Source organism: Idiotropiscis lumnitzeri, unplaced genomic scaffold (assembly GCF_059441095.1).
Source record: "Idiotropiscis lumnitzeri isolate Australia: NSW breed Sydney's pygmy pipehorse unplaced genomic scaffold, RoL_Ilum_1.0 HiC_scaffold_351, whole genome shotgun sequence".
Taxonomy (NCBI): domain Eukaryota; kingdom Metazoa; phylum Chordata; class Actinopteri; order Syngnathiformes; family Syngnathidae; genus Idiotropiscis; species Idiotropiscis lumnitzeri.
Window position 1 is genome coordinate 7,501 of NW_028283889.1, and position 10,000 is coordinate 17,500.

Genomic DNA, 10,000 nt, shown 5'->3' on the forward strand with positions numbered 1-10,000 from the left:
CGGGCGCGGGGACCGGGCGGCGCCCGCGGGAGACGGCCTCCCGCGGGGTTACCCCCGGCGGCACCCCAGCCTCCCTCGTTTCTTTCATATTTATTTCGGACGTGGGCTACCGAAATTTCCGTTACGATTCAGCCCCCGTGCGCGGTGAGGAAGTCGGCTGGGCCTCGGTATGTACTCGGTCCGTAGAGGCCGCGTTACCGCGTGGCGGTCAGTCGCGGGAGGGAGCCGGAGCCGCCCGCACGCCCGCGACCGCAACACGCACCTCGGAGGCGGCGTCTTCTGACAGACGCCGGTAGGGTTTGAGAAACATGCTTTTTCGGAAAGGACCGCTCGGCTGATGCGGGCCTGGGCTCCCGCGCCCCTCTCGTGGCGGGGCGGCGCGGGGTACCCGCGAGCGCGGCGGAACTCCCGTGTAGGACATCTCTGGGCCCGTGTGGCCAACGGGCACGCGACAGGGTCGTCTCGGTCTCGCGACGAAAGCGGTTTCGCGCTGGTTGGTGCGCTAGAGGTCGATCCGCAGGGCCGAAGGAACCGTCCACCCGAACACCCCGGCGCGAGGCCGGGGCCGGCAGGGGCCCTCCGATGGCGGGTCATGCTTGCCAATCGGTCAGTGGTTGGTGTGGTGCAGTATATGTCAGGGTGTGGGTGCGAGATGGGCCGGGAGGACCGCTCCTCCAGCGTCGGACCCGAGTCATAGGAAGTGCCGTTTTGTCACAACCCCAGGGGTGGGGGGGTAACGGTAGGGAAGTGCCGGCCAACGCGCAGAGGTCGACCCGCAGGCCGAAGGAACCGTCCACCCGAACACCCCGGCGCGAGGCCGGGGCCGGCAGGGGCCCTCCGATGGCGGGTCATGATTGCCAATCGGTCAGTGGTTATGTGTGCTGCGGTGATGCGGTGCCGGCCAACGCTCAGAGGTCGACCCGCAGGCCGAAGGAACCGTCCACCCGAACACCCCGGCGCGAGGCCGGGGCCGGCAGGGGCCCTCCGATGGCGGGTCATGATTGCCAATCGGTCAGTGGTTATGTGTGTGCTGCGGTGCCGGCCAACGCTCAGAGGTCGACCCGCAGGCCGAAGGAACCGTCCACCCGAACACCCCGGCGCGAGGCCGGGGCCGGCAGGGGCCCTCCGATGGCGGGTCATGATTGCCAATCGGTCAGTGGTTGTGTGTGCTGCGGTGCCGGCCAACGCTCAGAGGTCGACCCGCAGGCCGAAGGAACCGTCCACCCGAACACCCCGGCGCGAGGCCGGGGCCGGCAGGGGCCCTCCGATGGCGGGTCATGATTGCCAATCGGTCAGTGGTTGTGTGTGTTGCGGTGGGGCCGGGAGGACCGCTCCTCCTGCGTCGGACCCGGGTCATGGGAAGTGCCGTGTGGCGGTGGTGGGGCCGGGAGGACCGCTCCTCCTGCGTCGGACCCGAGTCATGGGAAGTGCCGTGTGGCGGGGCCGGGAGGACCGCTCCTCCTGCGTCGGACCCGAGTCATAGGAAGTGCCGTGTGGCGGGGCCGGGAGGACCGCTCCTCCTGCGTCGGACCCGAGTCATAGGAAGTGCCGTTGTGGCGGGGCCGGGAGGACCGCTCCTCCTGCGTCGGACCCGAGTCATAGGAAGTGCCGTGTGGCGGGGCCGGGAGGACCGCTCCTCCTGCGTCGGACCCGAGTCATAGGAAGTGCCGTGTTGCGCTGGTGGGGCCGTGCCCGCCAACAGCCTTCAGTGGTCGGATACCACGTTTGCAAGCTCCCCGCTGGAATGGGGACTTAGAAGAAATGAGGGGAAAATTCCCCCGGAGCTCCGTGCCTGAGGGCGGGCTGTGAGCCGCGCCGCGTCCGCCAACAGCCTTCCATGGTCGGACACCATTGTTCGCAAGTTGCCCGCTGGAATGGGCACATAGAAGAAATTTCGAGGATAACATCCACCAGAGCGCCAGGGCGGCCGTTATTGCAGTATGCGTCCGCCTGGCAGCTCTCTTCCGCGGGAACCATTGGGCAATTTCTTTCACGGAGGTGGACATAGAAGAATTTTTGTTTCTAAAAACGTGGTTCCTAAAAATGTGCCCCAGGTGTTTTGGAAAACCCGGGTAAACCTGGGAAGTAGGCAAATGACCCTCTGACTAGGGGTAAAAACGTTTGCCTACTGCAGCGCCCCTAATGCAATTCGGCGGAACTGCAACGCCCCTGGTCGCCTAAACGCTACCCCTGGTCGCCTAAACCTCACCCCTGGTCGCCTAAACCTCACCCCTGGTCGCCTAAAAGTCACCCCTGGTCGCCTAAATTGTCAACCCCTGGTCACCTAAATTGTCAACCCCTGGTCGCCTAAAGGGGACTTAGAAGAAATGAGGGGGCAAATTCCCCGGAGCTCCGTGCCTGAGGGCGGGCTGTGAGCCGCGCCGCGTCCGCCAACAGCCTTCAGTGGTCGGATACAATGTATGAAAGTTCCCCGCTGGAAAGGGGACTTAGAAGAAATGAGGCAAATTTCCCCGGAGCTCCGTGCCTGAGGGCGGGCTGTGAGCCGCGCCGCGCCCGCCAACAGCCTTCAGTGGTCGGATACAATGTTTGAAAGTTCCCCGCTGGAAAGGGGACTTAGAAGAAATGAGGCAAATTTCCCCGGAGCTCCGTGCCTGAGGGCGGGCTGTGAGCCGCGCCGCGCCCGCCAACAGCCTTCAGTGGTCGGATACAATGTTTGAAAGGTCCCCGCTGGAAAGGGGACTTAGAAGAAATGAGCCAAATTTCCCCGGAGCTCCGTGCCTGAGGGCGGGCTGTGAGCCGCGCCGCGTCCGCCAACAGCCTTCAGTGGTCGGATACAATGTTTCAAAGTTCCCCGCTGGAAAGGGGACTTAGAAGAAATTTGTAAAAATTCACCCGGAGCTCCGTGCCTGAGGGCCGGCTATGAGCCGCGCCGTGCCCGCCAACAGCCTTCCACGGTCGGATACAATGTTTCAAAGTTCCCCGCTGGAAAGGGGACTTAGAAGGAATTTGTCAAATTCACCCGGAGCTCCGTGCCTGAGGGGCCGGCTATGAGCCGCGCCGTGCCCGCCAACAGCCTTCCACGGTCGGATACAATGTTTCAAAGTTCCCCGCTGGAAAGGGGACTTAGAAGGAATTTGTCAAATTCACCCGGAGCTCCGTGCCTGAGGGCCGGCTATGAGCCGCGCCGTGCCCGCCAACAGCCTTCCACGGTCGGATACAATGTTTGAAAGTTCCCCGCTGGAAAGGGACTTAGAAGAAATGAGGGGGAAATTCCCCCGGAGCTCCGTGCCTGAGGGCGGGCTGTGAGCCGCGCCGCGTCCGCCAACAGCCTTCCACGGTCGGATACAATGTTTCAAAGTTCCCCGCTGGAAAGGGGACTTAGAAGAAATTTGTAAAATTCACCCGGAGCTCCGTGCCCGAGGGCCGGCTATGAGCCGCGCCGCGCCCGCCAACAGCCTTCCTTTGGTCGGATACAATGTTTCAAAGTTCCCCGCTGGAAAGGGGACTTAGAAGAAATTTGTAAAATTCACCCGGAGCTCCGTGCCCGAGGGCCGGCTATGAGCCCCGCCGTGCCCGCCAACAGCCTTCCACGGTCGGATACAATGTTTCAAAGTTCCCCGCTGGAAAGGGGACTTAGAAGAAATTTGTAAAAATTCACCCGGAGCTCCGTGCCCGAGGGCCGGCTATGAGCCCCGCCGTGCCCGCCAACAGCTTCCACGGTCGGATACAATGTTTCAAAGTTCCCCGCTGGAAAGGGGACTTAGAAGAAATTTGTAAAAATTCACCCGGAGCTCCGTGCCGAGGGCCGGCTATGAGCCGCGCCGCGCCGCCAACAGCCTTCCACGGTCGGATACAATGTTTCAAAGTTCCCCGCTGGAAAGGGGACTTAGAAGAAATTTGTGAAAATTCACCCGGAGCTCCGTGCCCGAGGGCCGGCTATGAGCCGCGCCGTGCCCGCCAACAGCCTTCCACGGTCGGATACAATGTTTCAAGTTCCCCGCTGGAAAGGGGACTTAGAAGAAATTTGTAAAAATTCATCCGGAGCTCCGTGCCCGAGGGCGGCTATGAGCCGCGCCGTGCCCGCCAACAGCCTTCCACGGTCGGATACAATGTTTCAAAGTTCCCCGCTGGAAAGGGGACTTAGAAGAAATTTGTGAAAATTCACCCGGAGCTCCGTGCCCGAGGGCCGGCTATGAGCCGCGCCGTGCCCGCCAACAGCCTTCCACGGTCGGATACAATGTTTCAAAGTTCCCCGCTGGAAAGGGGACTTAGAAGAAATTTGTAAAAATTCACCCGGAGCTCCGTGCCCGAGGGCCGGCTATGAGCCGCGCCGTGCCCGCCAACAGCCTTCCACGGTCGGATACAATGTTTCAAAGTTCCCCGCTGGAAAGGGGACTTAGAAGAAATTGTGAAAATTCACCCGGAGCTCCGTGCCCGAGGGCCGGCTATGAGCCGCGCCGTGCCCGCCAACAGCCTTCCACGGTCGGATACAATGTTTCAAAGTTCCCCGCTGGAAAGGGGACTTAGAAGAAATTTGTGAAAATTCACCCGGAGCTCCGTGCCTGAGGGCCGGCTATGAGCCGCGCCGCGCCCGCCAACAGCCTTCAGTGGTCGGATACAATGTTTGAAAGTTCCCCGCTGGAAAGGGGACTTAGAAGAATTGAGTAAAATTCACCCGGAGCTCCGTGCCCGAGGGCCGGCTATGAGCCGCGCCGCGCCCGCCAACAGCCTTCCTTTGGTCGGATACAATGTTTCAAAGTTCCCCGCTGGAAAGGGGACTTAGAAGAAATTTGTGAAAATTCACCCGGAGCTCCGTGCCTGAGGGCCGGCTATGAGCCGCGCCGTGCCCGCCAACAGCCTTCCACGGTCGGATACAATGTTTCAAAGTTCCCCGCTGGAAAGGGGACTTAGAAGAAATTTGTGAAAATTCACCCGGAGCTCCGTGCCCGAGGGCCGGCTATGAGCCGCGCCGTGCCCGCCAACAGCCTTCCACGGTCGGATACAATGTTTCAAAGTTCCCCGCTGGAAAGGGGACTTAGAAGAAATTTGTAAAAATTCACCCGGAGCTCCGTGCCCGAGGGCCGGCTATGAGCCGCGCCGTGCCCGCCAACAGCCTTCCACGGTCGGATACAATGTTTCAAAGTTCCCCGCTGGAAAGGGGACTTAGAAGAAATTTGTAAAATTCACCCGGAGCTCCGTGCCCGAGGGCCGGCTATGAGCCGCGCCGTGCCCGCCAACAGCCTTCCACGGTCGGATACAATGTTTCAAAGTTCCCCGCTGGAAAGGGGACTTAGAAGAAATTTGTGAAAATTCACCCGGAGCTCCGTGCCTGAGGGCCGGCTATGAGCCGCGCCGTGCCCGCCAACAGCCTTCCACGGTCGGATACAATGTTTCAAAGTTCCCCGCTGGAAAGGGGACTTAGAAGAAATTTGTAAAATTCACCCGGAGCTCCGTGCCCGAGGGCCGGCTATGAGCCGCGCCGCGCCCGCCAACAGCCTTCCTTTGGTCGGATACAATGTTTCAAAGTTCCCCGCTGGAAAGGGGACTTAGAAGAAATTTGTAAAATTCACCCGGAGCTCCGTGCCCGAGGGCCGGCTATGAGCCCGCCGTGCCCGCCAACAGCCTTCCACGGTCGGATACAATGTTTCAAAGTTCCCCGCTGGAAAGGGGACTTAGAAGAAATTTGTAAAAATTCACCCGGAGCTCCGTGCCCGAGGGGCCGGCTATGAGCCCCGCCGTGCCCGCCAACAGCCTTCCACGGTCGGATACAATGTTTCAAAAGTTCCCCGCTGGAAAGGGGACTTAGAAGAAATTTGTAAAAATTCACCCGGAGCTCCGTGCCCGAGGGCCGGCTATGAGCCGCGCCGCGCCCGCCAACAGCCTTCCACGGTCGGATACAATGTTTCAAAGTTCCCCGCTGGAAAGGGGACTTAGAAGAAATTTGTGAAAATTCACCCGGAGCTCCGTGCCCGAGGGCCGGCTATGAGCCGCGCCGTGCCCGCCAACAGCCTTCCACGGTCGGATACAATGTTTCAAAGTTCCCCGCTGGAAAGGGGACTTAGAAGAAATTTGTAAAAATTCATCCGGAGCTCCGTGCCCGAGGGCCGGCTATGAGCCGCGCCGTGCCCGCCAACAGCCTTCCACGGTCGGATACAATGTTTCAAAGTTCCCCGCTGGAAAGGGGACTTAGAAGAAATTTGTGAAAATTCACCCGGAGCTCCGTGCCCGAGGGCCGGCTATGAGCCGCGCCGTGCCCGCCAACAGCCTTCCACGGTCGGATACAATGTTTCAAAGTTCCCCGCTGGAAAGGGGACTTAGAAGAAATTTGTAAAAATTCACCCGGAGCTCCGTGCCCGAGGGCCGGCTATGAGCCGCGCCGTGCCCGCCAACCAGCCTTCCACGGTCGGATACAATGTTTCAAAGTTCCCCGCTGGAAAGGGGACTTAGAAGAAATTTGTGAAAATTCACCCGGAGCTCCGTGCCGAGGGCCGGCTATGAGCCGCGCCGTGCCCGCCAACAGCCTTCCACGGTCGGATACAATGTTTCAAAGTTCCCCGCTGGAAAGGGGACTTAGAAGAAATTTGTGAAAATTCACCCGGAGCTCCGTGCCTGAGGGCCGGCTATGAGCCGCGCCGCGCCCGCCAACAGCCTTCAGTGGTCGGATACAATGTTTGAAAGTTCCCCGCTGGAAAGGGGACTTAGAAGAATTGAGTAAAATTCACCCGGAGCTCCGTGCCCGAGGGCCGGCTATGAGCCGCGCCGCGCCCGCCAACAGCCTTCCTTTGGTCGGATACAATGTTTCAAAGTTCCCCGCTGGAAAGGGGACTTAGAAGAAATTTGTGAAAATTCACCCGGAGCTCCGTGCCTGAGGGCCGGCTATGAGCCGCGCCGTGCCCGCCAACAGCCTTCCACGGTCGGATACAATGTTTCAAAGTTCCCCGCTGGAAAGGGGACTTAGAAGAAATTTGTGAAAATTCACCCGGAGCTCCGTGCCCGAGGGCCGGCTATGAGCCGCGCCGTGCCCGCCAACAGCCTTCCACGGTCGGATACAATGTTTCAAAGTTCCCCGCTGGAAAGGGGACTTAGAAGAAATTTGTAAAAATTCACCCGGAGCTCCGTGCCGAGGGCCGGCTATGAGCCGCGCCGTGCCCGCCAACAGCCTTCCACGGTCGGATACAATGTTTCAAAGTTCCCCGCTGGAAAGGGGACTTAGAAGAAATTTGTAAAATTCACCCGGAGCTCCGTGCCCGAGGGCCGGCTATGAGCCGCGCCGTGCCCGCCAACAGCCTTCCACGGTCGGATACAATGTTTCAAAGTTCCCCGCTGGAAAGGGGACTTAGAAGAAATTTGTGAAAATTCACCCGGAGCTCCGTGCCTGAGGGCCGGCTATGAGCCGCGCCGTGCCCGCCAACAGCCTTCCACGGTCGGATACAATGTTTCAAAGTTCCCCGCTGGAAAGGGGACTTAGAAGAAATTAGGCAACTTTCCCCGGAGCTCCATGCCTGAGTGCGGGCTGTTGCCGCGCCGTGCCCGCCAACAGCCTTCAGTGGTCGGATACAATGTTTCAAAGTTCCCCGCTGGAAAGGGGACTTAGAAGAAATTATGAATATTTTTGTTTCTAAAAACGTGATCCCTGAAAATGTGCCCCAGGTGTTTTGGAAAACCCGGGTAAACCTGGGAAGTAGGCAAATGACCCTCTGACTAGGGGGGAAGAACGTTTGCCTACTGCAGCGCCCCTAATGCAATTCGGCGGAACTGCAACGCCCCTGGTCGCCTAAACGCTACCCCTGGTCGCCTAAAAGCTACCCCTGGTCGCCTAAAAGCTACCCCTGGTCGCCTAAACGCTACCCCTGTCGCCTAAACGCTACCCCTGGTCGCCTAAACGCTACCCCTGGTCACCTAAACGCTACCCCTGGTCGCCTAAACGCTTCCCTGGTCACCTAAACGCTACCCCTGGTCGCCTAAACGCTACCCTGGTCGCCTAACTGACCCCTCGTGTGTGGGGATCAACGTTTGCCTACTAGGGCGTCCTCCGGCGGCCTCTCGGCAGTACTGCAGGCCCATTTTAGCCGAGCCCATTGAAATGAATGGGGGAATTTTATACGTTTTTGCCTTTTTTTCCCCCCCTCGTTCTTTTTGTATTTATTCATTTATTTCAACTTTTACCGACTCAACCGCCCTCCGGCGTGCCCTCGGCGGTCCCGCAAGCCCAATTCGGCCGAGCCCATTGAAATGAATGGGGGAATTTTATACGTTTTTGCCTTTTTTCCCCCCCCCTCGTTCTTTTTGTATTTATTCATTTATTTCAACTTTTACCGACTCAACCGCCCTCCGGCGTGCCCTCGGCGGTCCCGCAAGCCCAATTCGGCCGAGCCCATTGAAATGAATGGGGGAATTTTATACGTTTTGCCTTTTTTTTCCCCCCCTCGTTCTTTTTGTATTTATTCATTTATTTCAACTTTTACCGACTCAACCGCCCTCCGGCGTGCCCTCGGCGGTCCCGCAAGCCCAATTCGGCCGAGCCCATTGAAATGAATGGGGAATTTTATACGTTTTTGCCTTTTTTCCCCCCCCCTCGTTCTTTTTGTATTTATTCATTTATTTCAACTTTTACCGACTCAACCGCCCTCCGGCGTGCCCTCGGCGGTCCCGCAAGCCCAATTCGGCCGAGCCCATTGAAATGAATGGGGGAATTTTATACGTTTTTGCCTTTTTTTCCCCCCCCTCGTCCTTTTTGTATTTATTCATTTATTTCAACTTTTACCGACTCAACCGCCCTCCGGCGTGCCCTCGGCGGTCCCGCAAGCCCAATTCGGCCGAGCCCATTGAAATGAATGGGGGAATTTTATACGTTTTTGCCTTTTTTTTTCCCCCCTCGTCCTTTTTGTATTTATTTACTTATTTCAACCTTTACCGACTTAGGGGCCGCTTTGCACCGCCTGTGCCCGGGGAAGGTGCTCCTATTCGGGCCAAGTGTGACACACGCCCGCCCTCCTCCTCCGGAGCTTCCATTAGGGTAGACTTAGGGGCCGCTTGGCACCGCCTGTGCCCGGGGAAGGTGCTCATATTCGGCTTCACTGTCAGGCAGCATGCACTCCTCCTCCGGAGCTTCCATTTGGGCAAACTTAGGGGCCGCTTGGCACCGCCCGTGCCCGGGGAAGGTGCTCCTATTCGGGCCAAGTGTGACACACGCCCGCACTCCTCCTCCGGAGCTTCCATTTGGGCAAACTTAGGGGCCGCTTGGCACCGCCTGTGCCCGGGGAAGGTGCTCATATTCGGCTTCACTGTCACACAGCATGCACTCCTCCTCCGGAGCTTCCATAAGGGCAAACTTAGGGGCCGCTTGGCACCGCCTGTGCCCGGGGAAGGTGCTCATATTCGGCTTCACTGTCACACAGCGTGCACTCCTCCTCCGGAGCTTCCATTTGGGCAAACTTAGGGGCCGCTTGGCACCGTCTGTGCCCGGGGAAGGTGCTCATATTCGGGCCAAGTGTGACACACGCCCGCACTCCTCCTCCGGAGCTTCCATGAGGGTAGACTTAGGGGCCGCTTGGCACCGCCTGTGCCCGGGGAAGGTGCTCATAGTCGGCTTCACTGTCAGGCAGCATGCACTCCTCCTCCGGAGCTTCCATTTGGGCAAACTTAGGGGCCGCTTGGCACCGTCTGTGCCCGGGGAAGGTGCTCATATTCGGGCCAAGTGTGACACACGCCCGCACTCCTCCTCCGGAGCTTCCATTTGGGCAAACTTAGGGGCCGCTTGGCACCGCCTGTGCCCGGGGAAGGTGCTCATATTCGGGCCAAGTGTGACACACGCCCGCACTCCTCCTCCGGAGCTTCCATTTGGGCAAACTTAGGGGCCGCTTGGCACCGCCTGTGCCCGGGGAAGGTGCTCATATTCGGGCCAAGTGTGACACACGCCCGCACTCCTCCTCCGGAGCTTCCATAAGGGTAGACTTAGGGGCCGCTTGGCACCGTCTGTGCCCGGGGAAGGTGCTCCTATTCGGCTTCACTGTCACACAGCATGCACTCCTCCTCCGGA